Genomic DNA, 15,921 nt, shown 5'->3' with positions numbered 1-15,921 from the left:
CTTCTTTTCTTGGCCTTTCTCGCTTGAAGTCTGGTGAAAGGGTGTTTTCTTCGTCGTCTCTTTCTGCCTTGTCCTTGCTGAATGCCTGACTCGGTAGCGTGCAGAGCATTTATAGGTGTGTCTCGTCGGCCCAAAATGTCTTTGCCCGTTTGCAGCAAGACATTTTTACCTGCCCTCATGAAGGCTTCTTTAGGGTTTTGTTTGTCGATGATGACATTTTGGAGAAATTCTTTGCCTTGCGTCAGTGCCGCATCTTTCAAGGCGTGCAATCCGCGTGTCACCATCGGTTTCAAGACTGGGGCCACCGAACGAAAGGCCGATTTTAACATGTCTCCTAAGCCGTGTCCTCGCTGTCGAGCCACCCCTCGGTACACTGGATACATGACTTACTTACGAGTCGTGAGAGAACCGTTTTCGAAAATGGAGTTTCACCGTGACTTTTCCTTTGGTGAATGGAATATTTTGTCCCAAATCTCCTTTTATAGTAATGTTGACTGTGTCCAAATACGGCTTGCTGACAGGCAAATAGTGAGGATGGACAAATTCGCGGTGGACGTGGTAAGTGTTTCCACCTTCCTCGTCAGCGTTTGCGGCAGAATCCACTTTGAAAGGAATGACACGCAGTAACGGTACGGAGGTGTGTCCCACCACGTTGTACTCCACCACATCGGAGTACACGAACATCAAATTCAGTCCTTGGTTCAGTTCTACCGGGGTACGAAAATACTTGGCAAAAGAATCGTTGTCAGAAATGACTGGTAATTCACCTTTTTCTTTTTCTACTTTCTTCCTCAGCTCCATGTCACCGCCTAACATGTCAAACAATTCAGGACAAAATAAGAAAGACATGATTTTAGGCCCCTCAGGAAATTTCATCAGGAAGCGACGAGCTGTTTTGTGGTACTCCAGGGTGACACTTTTTTTGACAGTTTCCAAAGCTTTCAGAAACACACCATTAAACCTGGTGGCTATGGTGTTGACCAAATGTTGACCACTAAAATAATAGCCTGGGGGAATGAACAAGTGATAGGTGGTCCACTTTGAATTTGGTGTACGGGTTTTCTTGTCATATTTGCTATATGTATCCATCCACTGTTGCATTTGCTCGTCATGAACTTCCACATCAAATTTATTTTGATTGGGAAGGACATTGAGGACTTGGGTCGGGTGAATCATTTCTACTAAAGCCACTTCCCAATGGGCTTCGTGATCTAAGGGGATGGCTTGAGGTAATTTGGCCGTGTAACAGCACAACGTGTTGTGGGGAAACACCTCCATGGAACTGTCACTGGGTAAGGTTAAGTAAAATTGGTTTTCGTGACTCATAATTCCAGAGTTCTGTGGCTGTCCGAGGGGTTAGTGGACGTCAGAGGCGTGTCTCCGCCCAAAATGGGGTTCTGATTGTGGTTGGACTGGTGACTGACACTGGCACTGGACACAACGTTCCCGTTCGAGGAGAATTTCAGGGAGGGATTGGGAAGCAGGTAACCGATGCAACTGCTCAATAAAATGGTCCACAATTGTTTGTCTCCTTGTTGCAAACTCAAATTGGCGATGGCTGCCCCGATGACACAATACACCACGAAGATTTGGCAGAAAAAGACGATTTGCGTTTTAGGCACACGTTCTCCACACCACACCCACAAGGGTTGTTTTTGTAAATCTTGCACAGAAGAACTAGGGGAAGAAGGAGTGGTCGACGTAGCTGCGTCTGCTGAGTGAAAGGGCATGATGGTCACTTCTTCTTTTTATAGTCGATGACTTGCGAAGCGTCGATCCAAGAATCGAAACTGGGTGGATATCCTTTCCAACGTACTTCGACTTCTTTGACACGTCGTTTGCCCACTTTACGGGTTCTGCGTTCGAGAATGCTTTCGATGTCGTACACGTCGTCTTCTTTTTTGGTGACACGTTGTAACTCGGGCAAATAAAACGTTCATTTGAGTACTTCTCCGTTCATGTCTTCCAATTTATAGACGGCAGGATGACGGCCATGCACTCGTCCAGTGACGCGAAACAATTCGGTCGTCCAGTTAGGTAAGTAACCTTTGTCGAAAGTGCGTTTGGTTTTGCCAATGCGTACCCAATCTCCTACGGTCAACTCTCCACTTTTCTTGGGGACAGCCCTCATCGGGGACGTACCAAACAGGCGCTCGAACACCAGCACTTCGTTGTCGGGAGTCAAGTCTTGCGGGGCACGTCCGATGCTTCGATGGTAAGATTGGTTGTACGCTTGCACCAGGTGCGGTAAGATGTCGATGTACTTCAGAGTGTGGTGATGCGTAAAATATTTCCACATGCGTTCTTTCAAAGTACGTTGAAAACGTTCCACGATGCTGGCTTTGGTTTCGGGATTCTCGGTGGTAAAAAAATGAATGTCACGTTTCTTTAATTCTTTTTGGAAAGCTTGGTTCAGAAATTCGGTGCCTTTGTCCGTTTGCCATCGAAGAGGGCGACGACCGCTTTGTTTCAACACCCGTTGCAGGGCTCGCACTAACTCGCTGCTGGATTTGGAAGTCAAGGGCACGACCCAGGCAAACTTGGAAAAGACGTCGATGACACAAAACAAATATTTGTAGCCGCGATTGTAGCTGGCCAAATGAGAGACATCGGCTAAATCGGCTTGCCATTGATGATCGATGCCTTCCACTCGGGTGCGACTTCTGGTAAACTTGCGTCGAATGGGTTTGTGTAAAGTGTAGGTAGCTTGTTCTTGTAACCATCGTTGTACTTGAGGTAAACGGAGACTTTTCAGTCGCGTTTTGGCAGCACGATACAATTTTTGATCTCCTGCGTAACCTGCAGGATGGGAGGGATCGTAGTAAATGCTGGCTAAGACTTTTTCCATTTTTTTTTTTTTGTGTTGATTGGTGTGTTAATAAGGCACCCACTCTTGGAAGAGGCTACTCTTTTTCTCTTGGGGTATTTTCTTGGATTGCAAGGCTTTGCGTGTGCGACCGGCAATAGGTGTCGAAGAGGAGGAGGATGTCTGAGCGGGGGATATCGGTTCTTGTTTCACTTCTGTCTTCACTTCTGTCTTCACTTTCTTTTTCTCTTGTGAGGAAGAAGGGGTGGCCATCATCTTTTTAATCCATCCAATTCTGGAGGTAGGTGGTGTTGTTAACTTGCGTAATTTTTCTGGTGGAGTTTGAAACCCTTCCTCTTCTTCTCCTTTTTCTGTCTTGGTCACGGGTACTGGTGGTACTGGTACTGGTACTGGTACTGGTGATGGTGCTGGACTTTTCATCAAGGTCTTAAAATCTTTCAGAGTGGGTAAAGCTGTTTCGTCTAAAGCTTTCTGGTGAAAGAGTTGTAGTCGTTGCAAGAGTTGACCGTACTTTTGCGATTTTTCTGTTTCGGACAAATCTTGGCGATCCATCAAGGATTGCAATTCGTGTTGTAACTGGGACATCTCGCTCAAATTGGGATTGGGAGGTAAATGCGGGGTGCGTTGTTCTTGCCACCGATGGTATTCCATCCATCGTTTGTAAGGCACTAAAGCTAGTTTTCGTCCTTCCATGGGGTTGTCAGGGGTGAATTCTGAGATCTTGGGACTTCCGAAGGCCTTTTTATCTTGCTCCCATCAGTCCTCCCAACATGGTTCCCAAGACTCCTTTTAGTATGGGGCCTAACAAGAGAGGTAAAATGCCTCCCTGTTGGACCAACATCTTCTTTTTTTGACGAATGGGAATTTTCTTTTGAACCATTTTCCGAAGAACGTGACGATGTTTGCCTAAGCATTGTTTCTGGTGTTTGGACAAAGGGATCGTGCCTTTCAAGACGTTCAAACAACATTCACACACGGTATCGATGACCTCTTTGGAGGCCGTTTGAATGAGTTTTTTTCGTAGGGGTGGAGAAGCTTTGGACAGGACAGATAACATGTCCCCATGTTTGGCTAAACGTGGTGGCAGTCCTTTCCTTTTTTTTCCTTGGGGTTTTCTGGAGGGTGACATCTTTAAGTCTTTAGGAGCACCTAAAAACACTGATACTCTACTCGGTCACAGGCCTTTTTTATACTGGAACGCGTCGCCACTGATTGTCTTTACGGCGTATCAGTTTGAGGACAGGCATGACACGTCGTGCAGGGGTACGTAACGGACTAAATCGAGCCAGTTCTTGCTTGGACAAATCCAGTAAACTTTGTAACATGCCCGATCTTTCATGGACTTTGATTTTGGGAGAAGGTACTTTGTGAGCAGCAGCCACTGCCGCTAAATGGGAAGGTCCTGCCACTGGGGAAGTTCTTTTGGGGGTCATCAACGGAGAAGTTCTTGGTGTAATCAACGTCTCCAAGTACTCTTCAGTTCCTGGTGACATCAACGGAGAAGTGGACAAACGTGAGGCTACCGGAGACGTTGTGGCAGGTCGTGGCTTGCGAGTGTAAGGTTGCGTCCTGGCCGAAGTGCCTCTCTTGCGACTAGTTTTCTTCTGTGGACTTTTCTTTTTCTGGGGACTTTTTCTCTGTTTCTTTTTCTGGGGGCTTCTTTTCTTTTTCCGGGGTGATGGTGGTGGTGTCTGGTCAGAGGAGGGTCCTGCCACTGGAGAAGTTATTCTTCTTGGGGACTTGGTCTTTTTCTTTTTCTTCTTGGGGCTTCGTTGAACTTTTGTCTTGGGGATAACTTTGGGGGCATTAGGATCCCATCTTAAGAGTGAGCGAATGATGACCCCTCCTAGAGTACCGCTCCCTCCAGGTTTCAAAATGATTTGTTTTTTGGTTTGAGTGTCGATGCGGGGATCGGCCAGTTGGACCAAAGCGACTTTGTTTCGATCGAAAAAGCGTTGGGTTTGATGAGGAATCTGAATGATTCCTTGGAGTAATTGACGTGCCGTCACCGTGAACCATCGTAAGACTTCTTTGAGACTAGCTTCTAAGACACGAGCTCGTGTTTGTGGATCTTTTTCTCGACTGATGCCATACAAGGCACGAATCAATTTGACGGGAAGATGCGACTGAAGGGACGTCATGTTCACACTGTGTGAGACAGACGAAAAAGGGTCTGAGGTTTTTATAGATTTTTTTCATGGGGAATGAAATGAAGTCGAGGACGGAGACGTGTACAGGACAGGCCCTCCGTCTTGGCACCAGTGGTGAAACAAGTGGGTACGAAATCGCAAATCCTCGGGGGTCGTAGGTTTCAAATCGACGAGTAAATAGGCGTGTGGAGTTTGAGTGGCATCGTCGTACGCCTGAGTCAGCCAAGGCGTTCCTAACTGTTTGGCTAAGACTTGCACTTGCGATTTATCTCGAGGACTTTTAAACAAGACCACGTAATGCGCATTGAGACTGATGGTGCGATGGGCTTTACTTTGTTGAAACAAATTTTGGGTGATGTAAACGACACTGGCATTACGGTGATGCCCTTTGCACGTGAACCACAATTTAATTTCTTCTTCGTCTTCTCCTAACATGTCGTCGAAAATGACCAAATGGGTTAGACGGGAGTCAGAGACGATGCCGTCGTCTTCTTTAGGAATGCCTTCCACAAACACGATGGAATCGCCTTGACTTTCTCGCAAAAGGCTGTACGCCGATTGCCACTCTTTGTAACACCACACGATCCGTTGAGGGGGCCGATCGATCAAATGATGTTTATGTTCGATCAAACGTTTGACGAATTCGGTTTTGCCAGAACCGCTAGGTCCAGCAATGAGCATGTTAAAGGGATGGCGAAGATACAAAGCCTCCCAACTGGCACGATCTAAGTGTTCGTCGATGACTTTGACAGTAGAGGAAGAGGGAGCAGAGACAGCAGAGGTAGCCATGGTGTGAGAAATGTCACTTGTGACACGAAAAACAAACAAGACAAGAGTTTATATACTTTTTTCAGAACACGTTTATTGAATGTTTCAAATATGAACACGAAAGACAAAAATACATACAACCCAAATAGTGATGTACAGGAATATAAAACACAGCAAAGCGATCAAAGTGGAATATAAACAAGTGTCTGTACAACATGTTTTGGGTAACGAAGATGTCCTAGGGACAGTGTGTAATGTTCTTACAGTCTCTACATGAGGTATTGTCACACAAGTGTCCTCCCGGAATGACCTTTCAGGCCTGTCCATGACAGTCCTGTCCTGAAGCGAGTGGTTGTTCTCGGTGACGGGTTCTTCTGGCACCGTCACTAACACAGGTTGAAAAGTAACTTTTTTCCTTGAACAACTCTTGTGCATACTGGGCCACTTCTTGGGTCCAAACCTCAAAACCCCCCTTTTTCCAGTCACGAACATCTGTCCAATGAGGGTGTAAGTCACAAGCTACACACACATCGTCATACATGTCTTGGGTAGCTAAAAGTTGACGAATCTTTTTTTCCTGTTGAGGTCGAGAAGTATCCAGATGAAACCGCAAGGCTTTGAGCAAAAGGAGTTTTTCGTGACCATTTAAGGCCATGGAGGTGGTAAGTACTGATCGTAAAGAGTCCACAAAGAATCGGCTGGTAAACGAAATCCCAGAAAACAAGTCACTAAGACACACACCACTTGTCGTCCCAAATTGAATGGATACAATTCTTGTAATAATTGATGGTAATGATCCACGGTTTGAATATGGTCATTGAGTTCCTTCCACGGAATCTGTTGAATGATATGTGACATAATCCGTGGCATGGCAACTTGATTTTATAGTGTCTTTGTTTCGGAAGCAATAAAGGTAATTTCTAACCAAACACGTTCGTTCTCCAGTAGGGAATTTAAATGTTACATACTGTAACTGAAACGTCAGAGTTTGTCTAGATGTTTCGTCTTTTTCTAAGCAGATTCCATGTAACAAATGTTGGTAATCCTTTAACTCGTCTTCCTCAATACGTTGCAGTAAGTGAATCTCCAAGTAACCAAAATTACGAACGTCTAGCCCATCATCATTCATATACTGAAAGTATTCAACAAGGTCTGACCAGTGAAAAAATTTCTGACGAATCAGTCCTCTTATACCATTCAGGTACCAGTGGTTAAAGATCTGGTGACGTAACGGATGCAATTGTTCTTTACGTTTCACTTGTATTTTCACTAGCTCTCGGTAAATCCTTTCTCTCAACTCCTCAGGCAAGCCCAAAATGTACTCTTGTAAAGTATCCATAATTATATACACTGTTTTTGGAATCGTTGGGTGGCGACCAATAGCCTCGTTTAACTTTGTGTCTAATGTAATATCCACTCATAATCAGTCTTCTTGTACTTTGGAACATAGCATAATTTAAAAACGGACGAATCACTTTGAGTTTGCGTTTCACTTGTATTTTGATCAGTTCTCGGTAAATGCGTTCTCTCAACTCCACAGGCAAAGCACGAATGTTCTCTAGCAAAGTATCCATGAATAGGTCATACTAATTCCTCTTTGGTCTGACACAAGAAATGTACTCTTTGCACAAACATGGTTTCACTTCAGTGTCGAATTTAAATCGTTGAGTCACTAATCTACACATTACAATTCGTTCAGAAGTTTCCTCTTTCACCAAGTTGACATTGTGTTCAAGATGTTGGTAATTCGTTAACTCTTCCTCTGGAATTCGATGCAGTACGTTTACAATGTAGTAGATAAAATCGTCAATACCAAACCATTCCTTTTTATAACCAGGAGGTCGTTGATCAATGTCTGTCCAATGGAACACTTTCAATTGAATCAGTCCTTGTATAGCCTTCAGGTACCAGTGGTTCAAACACCGGTGACGTATCGGATGCAATTGTTCTTTACGTTTCACTTGTATTTTGACCAGTTCTCGATAAATGCGTTCTCTCAACTCCAAAGGCAAAGCACGAATGTTCTCTTGTAAAGTATCCATGAACAGATGATTATGGTAAAAAGTTACTTCAATGTCTCGGTCCCACTAAAGGTAAGTAATGACAATTCGGTGACCATCGAGCATGTTCTACGTAGGCCGAATCTTGCGGTTCCCAGTGGTGAAGTGACACACCGCAACTGAAGCACTTGACTTTATCTCCTTCGCCCAAGTAGAAAAATCCGGCTCTGGCTAATTCTTCAGGGGTCGGTCCTCCCAGATACTTTGGCCATTTTCTTTGAACGATTGAAGACGATTTTCAAAGTCACAGTATTCCGACGAACGCACAGGAAACGAATATTCGTTTTTCACAGGTTCGTTTCGATGAGGGTTAAGTGACATAGGTAGGAGTTTGCTCAGGGCTGGATGACATCCGTAAGGGGGTAGACGTGAAGGTGGACATTCCCCTTTAAAACGAAACCCAGTAAAATGTCCAAGAGGACGAGCAGCATCACTTTCGCATCCCACAGGTTTGACACGCACAGCATCACTTTCCATGATAGGGGTACTAAAGTTCCCATGATGCTTTACGGCATCGCTCAGGTCACAAGGTACAGCATCGGTCCCATCGCAAGGCTCACAATCGCACTCGTCTGCAAACTCCGTTACGCAATTACAATGGTAACCACATGGACAATCGCAGTTTCCTTCCGGACATTTTCCGTCGCAATGCATGGGTCTTATCCATCCAGTATTAGTCACACTAGAGGAAGATACAACTTTTTTAGAATCCCCAAACTGGAACGATGCCTCTTTCAAAGTATTCATCTTGTTCGCTCGGTCTTGGTAGTCCCAATGAACTATCGATCTTGCCTAGGGTTCCTTTTTTATATACAGACCAATACCGACGTGACCGTACGGTAAGGTGAAATGATTGGGAAGTCGAACTCGCTTCTGGTATACAATTTGATAGACTTTTTCCAAGGGTCGACTGACGATGTGGTGAGTGGGTAAACGTACAATCTTGTTCGGTTGATAGGTGGCCACTTTAAAGTTTCCATCCTCTCCTGATTGCAAGGCTTCTTTCAATACCCCAAAGTTGACCACTCGACTGGTATGATAATTCAGAGTCAGTCCTTTCACTTTGCACGTCGTGTGCACTTCTCCTTGTTTGTCCCGGTATTCGTAGCCGTAATTTTTGGGACCGCCACTGACGAAACTTAGAATCTTGTCGTCGGGACGCTCGTCTGTCCAGGCTCCTAAACGGTCTCCTTCGATGTCAGGGTGATGTTGAATCGGGTGATGGATGTAAATGCAGCTGTCCGTGTCAAAGTACAGGACGCGTTCCCCTAACAGTTCTAAAGCTTCGTACAATTTTAAGCGAGCATGGGCTGTCACGTAAGCCGCAATGATGACATTTCCAAAAGGGTCGTCTTGTACAAAGTCCAGATCTTCTTCGTAATTGACCAAGATTAAATTCTCTCGAACGACGTCCACGTGTTTCATGTATTTGGTTTTGTCGTGAATCATCTGGAAGTAGCGGGAAGGTTCTGTCAAATATTCCGTCTTGGGTAAACACGGTCGTTGTGCCATTTTACCCCACAAGCAATTTAACATCACTTTGGCAAACGATCGCCTGCCTTCGTTTTTCTCGATGTGGTCTAAAGTGATGCCTTCTTGTTCGTAGTATTTCTCTTTGAATTTTATTTGGTCTTCGGGAGTGTGACACCAGGAAGGATAGCCGCTGGCTTCTTGTTTCAGTTTCAAAAAGGCATCCACGTAGTCGGCGAAAATGCCTTTCTGAGTAGGGTCACCCTTGCAGTATTGTTGTGTCTTGGGAAAGTGGCATATTTCGTACACTTCTAACAGTTGGTATCCCATGTCCAAAGCTTTGAACAATTCTACGCTGACCCAGGTTCCCGTCAAGGCCCGTTCTTCCTGGGTGTGCTGACAAGCTTGGTCTTGGTTGCACGTTTCGGCACAAGTACGGCACAAGGGAAACATCAGTTTGCCTTGACAATGGTGAGGTAAGACGGGATGGTAGAGGTTCGTGGGAGGCAAAACTTTACACTTGATCAAGCCTTCGTATTGTCGAATATTTTTCAGGTCAATGTGTTCCGTCAGCAATTGTGGGTGCCCTACGGGAAAACGACAATATTTGCACACGTAGGGATACAGCGAACACACGTCCAAGTATTTGATTTCTTCTCCTTTCTCTTCGTCGGCTTGGTACAGCAAACAGGTGGCATTGGTCCTTCCTCCGTACAAACTATCCCTCGGGTTCAGCGGGTCCACGAACTGGTAACTTTCCACGAGGCGTTTAAACTCGGGATCGGTTTTCATACGGTGATCGTAATCGTGTTCCCACATTTCCACCACTTGGTATCCTTGCTGTTCCAACTTTAGGCGCCGCTGACAAGTGTCCTGGTACAAGTCTTCCATGGTTCATTGCAAAAACTGATTTTTAGTGCAACGGTCAGGGTAACAGACGGGACATCCGTGAAATAAGCAACCGTTAAACTCGTACACGATCTTGGGGTTTTCTAAGTCCCAGCCATCGACCGAATACGTTCCGATGGTCTTTTCGCCCCCTCCGTTGCGGGCATGCTGAATCCACTTGTCTTCCTTGTCGCACAAGTAATGTAACCAACGTAGGGCTTTGACCGAGTATTGACGTTTGACAAAGTGGGTCGTTTGAGGACTGATGACAGCCACGGTCTTTTCAGGCATGAATCGTTGTCGATACACTAAGGAACACGCTTTGGCAATGGTGCAAGCTTCTTTCAAAGGATCGACCCCTCCGTGTTCCATGAACAGTTCTCGAAATTTTCCACAGCAACGCCGTAAAATGTCCACGTCGGAACGACAATACTTTAGCATTTCTTCCTGAAAGTCGAAAGGGTCCGAGGCGTGAGCCTGGTACCAAGCGTAGAAAGCTTTTCGTTGTTCGGTATGCATGTTGTCGGGGTCGTAATAGTGAGCCTCAGGTAAATGGGGTAGAACGGCGTGTTGATTGGCTTCCGTATTGAAAAAGTGTGGAAAGTACCCTTTAGCCATTTCTGTCATTCCAAACGTTTTAGGCATTCGACTCAAAGGCATGGCCAAATAGCTCATCGAATCTTTAAACTGCACTTGTCCCACTTGCATGAAAATGATTTTGGCTCCGTTCAAAGTCACTTTAGGACGTTCGGTGCCTTGTTCCGTATAGTACCTCAAAAGAAACTGTCCATCGTATCCGGAGAAATTGTGAGCCATCACCGTGGCATGACGATGACAATCTCCGTAACGTTCGATGTCCTCTTGGCTCCACGTCTTGTCGACGGGGTCTAAGACCCATTGGGCAAAATCGGCTAACGTGTTTGGTCCCCGAAAGATTTTTTCACGCCCTCCGGGTATCTTGCTGCAGTGAGGGCAATGACTGAAGATAGGTTCTTGAATGCACTTCTCGCACGCTCGATGAGCCACGCAGAAATTAGGAATGTGAATGCCGGTCTCTTGCATGCATTCGAAATCGAAAAAGATGAAATTGCCTTTCTTCTTGTGACCGTCCTCTTTCTCTGGTGGGGGTTGGTATTTTTGCACGTAACATTGGTGTTCCAAGTCCACGATGTGGTGACAAATGTGACATTTTTTCTTTCCTGAACATACGTGTGCCTTGGTATTATTGGTACGTATGACTTGTTCACACGTAGAGCACAATCTCAGCAGTTGACAAGCGCATTTCTTCTGTGAACCTTGCGTTTTCAGATGTTGTTGGTAACAGGTAGGGCTGACAAACGTGCGCAGACAAGTTGAACAAGGCACTGGTTCTTCGCTCAGACAGGGTGAAGAGGCCAAACATCCTGTGCATTTCGATCCACAATGCTTGTGTTGCTCTCGATTGTTATAACCATGGTCACATTTCTCACAGTAATAACTGTATTTCAGGAATCCGGTGATACTGGTAATGGTATCGAAATGTTCATCGTGATGATAAACGTGAATGTATTTTCCGTCCTTAAAGTCTTGGCCTCGAAACAACAGAGGTCCGCGCACTTCTTGAGGGTGCACTTTCAAGGTGTATCGTGGAGCTAGGGCATCTTGCAATTTTTGCATCTCAGGAATGCCACAGGGTGTGTCTTTGGACAGTCCGGCTTGTTGTAACAGGAGTTCTGCTTCGCTTCGTTGTTTGGCTCGATCGGATCGTTGAATAGTGTTCCAGGTTCTTTTCCATTCTACCGTGTCGTTCTTGTTGGCATAGGTTCGTCCCACCACGATGGCACGGGCTAAACACATCTGGTCATGAGGGTTGTTAATTAGGACGAGACTCTTTTTGGTGTTGCGAAGGTCGTCCACCAATAACATCTTTTTGCGTCCGGTCCCTTGAGGAGGAGAGACGTGGGTCATGTCCAATGTGGCTTTTCCATCGGTGATGTCAAACTGGTCATTAGATTGTTGTACGTGTTGAATCTTGTCCATGATTTTGGAAGCGGTCAATTCTGCAGGGGTGCTAAACTCGATCCAAACAGGGGATTTCAAACCGTCGTGTTGTATGGAAAGTCTCAAGCGATCGTCTTCTTTGGGTTGACATTGTTGCTTGAGTGCAGTGAGCAAAGAATCCCACACCTCAGTGATGAACACTTCTGCTTTCTCTAACGGTACTTCAGCCTTGAAATCTTTAAACTTCACCGTGTATTTGTAAGCCGTGGTTCTAAATTTTCTAGAGGAGCGCTTTTCCGTCTCTCGAATGGAATAGTACTTTTCAGGGTTGACTAAGGGTGGTAAACTTGGTTTAGAGGTTTCAAATTCTGGTTCACTCATGTCCTCTTCAAAATCACTGGCATGAATTTGTGCCAAGATTTCAGCCCTGGTTCGAGGCGATAGATCACGTTTCTGCCTCTTACTTTCTTCTTCTTTCTTCTCGAATGAATGGGATCGTTTCATCTTGAAAGCAAAAAGTCAAATGACTCAAGTTCAAACACCATAAACTACTTTATAGTCATAGCAGACCAGCGTATATAAAAGGGTGTGTGTCTTGTCCTTTCACTATTCATTTCACTCTCAAGCCGAGCACAACGATGGAAGAGACTGACCAGATGGAACGTTTCGTTAGAGCTTTGCGAGGGGTCATTAGAAAATTCTCTTCAGACCAGCCGACAGACTACTCTCCTTCCTTTCGAGATAAAAGTCAAGATACTTGCTATATCTGTCAGAAGAAAGGGCATTGGTCTTCAGAGTGTCCAGACCGTCAAACAAGAACAAAAACAGGGACTAAAAAAGACAAAAGTCAAGATACCTGTTATTATTGTAAAGAAAAAGGACATTGGTCTCCAGATTGCCCAAAAAAGAAACGAGGAGTCAGAAGAAAAGAGGAATTCTTCAGAAGAAGAGAGGGATTCTTCGAAAGAAGAGAGGGATTCTTTAGAGGAAGAAAAAAGACAATTCTATTTACAAGAGGCAAAGAAAGAGGAGAAGAAGAAAAGAAGAAGGGAAGAAAATGAGGAAAAGACAGTGAAGAAATTCAAGAAACAGAGAGACTAAACAAGGAGAAGTCAATGAACTTTTCATTAAAGTGTTGTGTTGTGAATTGTGAATTGGATTGTAAAAAATGGAGAAAAGAATAAATGAATGATATAAGGTAAGTGTCTTTGAGTTGTGATTTTAAAATAAGAACGTACACTCACGCACTCATACACAGACACGTACTATAAGGGTAAAATGGGTGGGGTTTTTTTTGAGTTATTGGCAAATTGAAATTGTATTTCTTTTCGAGAAATGTGGGTGGCCCTGAAAAGGGCCTTTTTTCTTCATGGTGAAAGGGTGAGTTTAACCAATCAACTTTAACTGCCTTATGCCTTTGCCACGGCCAAGGCCTACTTCTGAACTGCGTAATGCTGATGATGATTGGGTTGAAATCACTAAGGGTGGTACGGTAGGCTTAGTCACAGGGTTGACGTGTTTAGCTCGGGAAGGTCGTATTCTCTTCGGTCGTGATAATGAAGTCTGATACATTTGTTTCAGACTTCTTAACTCCGCTAAAATGTCCAACAGTACCGTGACCGTTTGATTTTCACCCTCTTGTTTCTTTGCTGCTACTACTTCTTCTTGCTGTTGCTGCTGTTGTTTTTTTCTTACCTCTTCTTCTTGTTGCTGTTGCTGTAGGAGAAAAGCCTGTTCCGCTTCCTTTTGTCGTTATATAAATTTCTCCAATTCTTCTTTTTGTCTCTGTCTAAAATTTTCCACTTGCGGTAATGAAGAAGGTAACGCAGGTTCCGGAACAAATTCTTGCGAGGAGAGAAAATCCACAAAATCCCAATTCACTTCTTCTGAAAGTAAGTCCGAGTTCCCTTGGGCAGTCTCTCCTGCTGGTGCACCCCAATGGATCGTTTTCTGAGTTTCCGTCATGTTGAATCACTGTCGCATAGATTGACTGCACACAAGCGCTAGCGAATCTATATAGACTACGTGACGTCACATACTGCACTCTTACGATTGGATGCGGGCTGACTGAATTCTGTAACGCGTGTTTGGATTGGTGAATGAACTCAATCCGTTTCAATCCTTCCTGTCCCTATAAATAAGCGCCGTTCACTGCATTGATTCACCTATTCTCGGAGCCTCAACATGTGGACAGACGTTGAATCTTCAACCCTTGTGTCAACAATGATGTTCAGGACGGACATGCTCATGTATGTCCGAGCCAAGTGGACCGTTGTCCACAGGACCAACAGCAGCCTGTGGATAAGAAGAGTCTATATAGAGAGACAAGGTTGCCTCAAGAGGACTCTGATGTATGGCCCTGCTGTAAGACGAAGTTTGAGGAAAAGAAGATGTCGCAAATGCCCTCTATGTTAAGGGTATATTAACATAAACCAAAGGCCCTTTTCAGGGCCAGCCATATTTCTCGAAAAGAGATAGTCTTTTGAATTGCCTACCCCTTTTTTAAAAAATTTTTTTTAAAAAAATCCCATGTTAAATTCCCCTTGTCCCTAAACAAGCCCAAACTCTATTCCCATGTTAAATTCCCCTTGTCGGTAAAGTGCCCCACGATTTTTCTCCATGTTAAATTCCCATTGTACGTAAAGTGCCCCACGATTTTTCTCCATGTTAAATTTCCATTGTACGTAAAGTGCCCCAAGGGTGTTTTTAATGCTAATTCCCATTGTACGTAAAGTGCCCCCCTTCACTACTGGCAGGGTTCAAGATTGATTTCCACCACATTAAATCAACTGCATTTTTTAAATTTAATAGCCATGTTGTCACAGACTATATGAAAATAGAGAGAACAAAACACACCAGGTGTAAATACAAAGTAAGATAATGGCTATCAAATATAAAAATATGAATGCATGCCTCCACTAGATACCCTACATCAACAATAGATTGCAAGTGGAACGTAGAAACAGTTACAGATCGAATTAACTATGATAAAATGTAAGTGTAATTAAATACATACTGAACATATTATAAATATTTCATAATAAAGAGATGAGATGTGTGAATATGCGTACCTATGAATGATAAAAGCTGTACTGCGGTACTATGTAGCTGTAAATATGGCACTACCAAGCTGTACTGCAGTACTACGTAGCTGTAAATATGTCATTACCAAGCTGTACTGCAGTACTACGTAGCTGTAAATATGTCATTACCAAGCTGTACTGCAGTACTACATAGCTGTAAACATGGCATTACCCACTGTAAGCATTAGTCATATGAAGCAGTAACAAAATACACAAAAAATGTAACACACACCATACAGCATGATAGTCTGACTGACAAAATGTAGTACACACCATACAGCATGATAGTCTGACTTACATAATGTAGTACACACCACACAGCATGACAGTCTGACTGACAAAATGTAGTACACACCATACAGCATGATAGTCTGACAAAATGTAGTACACACCACACAGCATGATAGTCTGACTGACAAAATGTAGTACACACCATACAGCATGATAGTCTGACAAAATGTAGTACACACCATACAGCATGATAGTCTGACTGACAAAATGTAGTACACACCACACAGCATGATAGTCTGACTGACAAAATGTAGTACACACCATACAGCATGATAGTCTGACTTACAAAATGTAGTACACGCCATACAGCATGATAGTCTGACTGACAAAATGTAGTACACACCATACAGCATGATAGTCTGACTGACAAAATGTAGTACACACCATACAGCATGATAGTCTGA

The 15,921-nt window shown here is 44.2% G+C and overlaps 1 protein-coding gene across 2 annotated transcripts in view; it reads right to left on the bottom strand.

Moving 5' to 3' along the window:
- The window catches only part of LOC149775118 (uncharacterized), a 62,661-nt gene that overhangs the window by 30,895 nt on the left and 15,845 nt on the right, over positions 1-15,921 (bottom strand). The gene's annotated exons all lie outside the window — the stretch shown is intronic.

The sequence above is a fragment of the Sinohyriopsis cumingii genome, chromosome 19 (assembly GCF_028554795.1).
Source record: "Sinohyriopsis cumingii isolate HCF-2022 chromosome 19, ASM2855479v2, whole genome shotgun sequence".
In the NCBI taxonomy this organism is placed as follows: domain Eukaryota; kingdom Metazoa; phylum Mollusca; class Bivalvia; order Unionida; family Unionidae; genus Sinohyriopsis; species Sinohyriopsis cumingii.
This window is presented reverse-complemented; position numbering and strand designations above follow the sequence as displayed.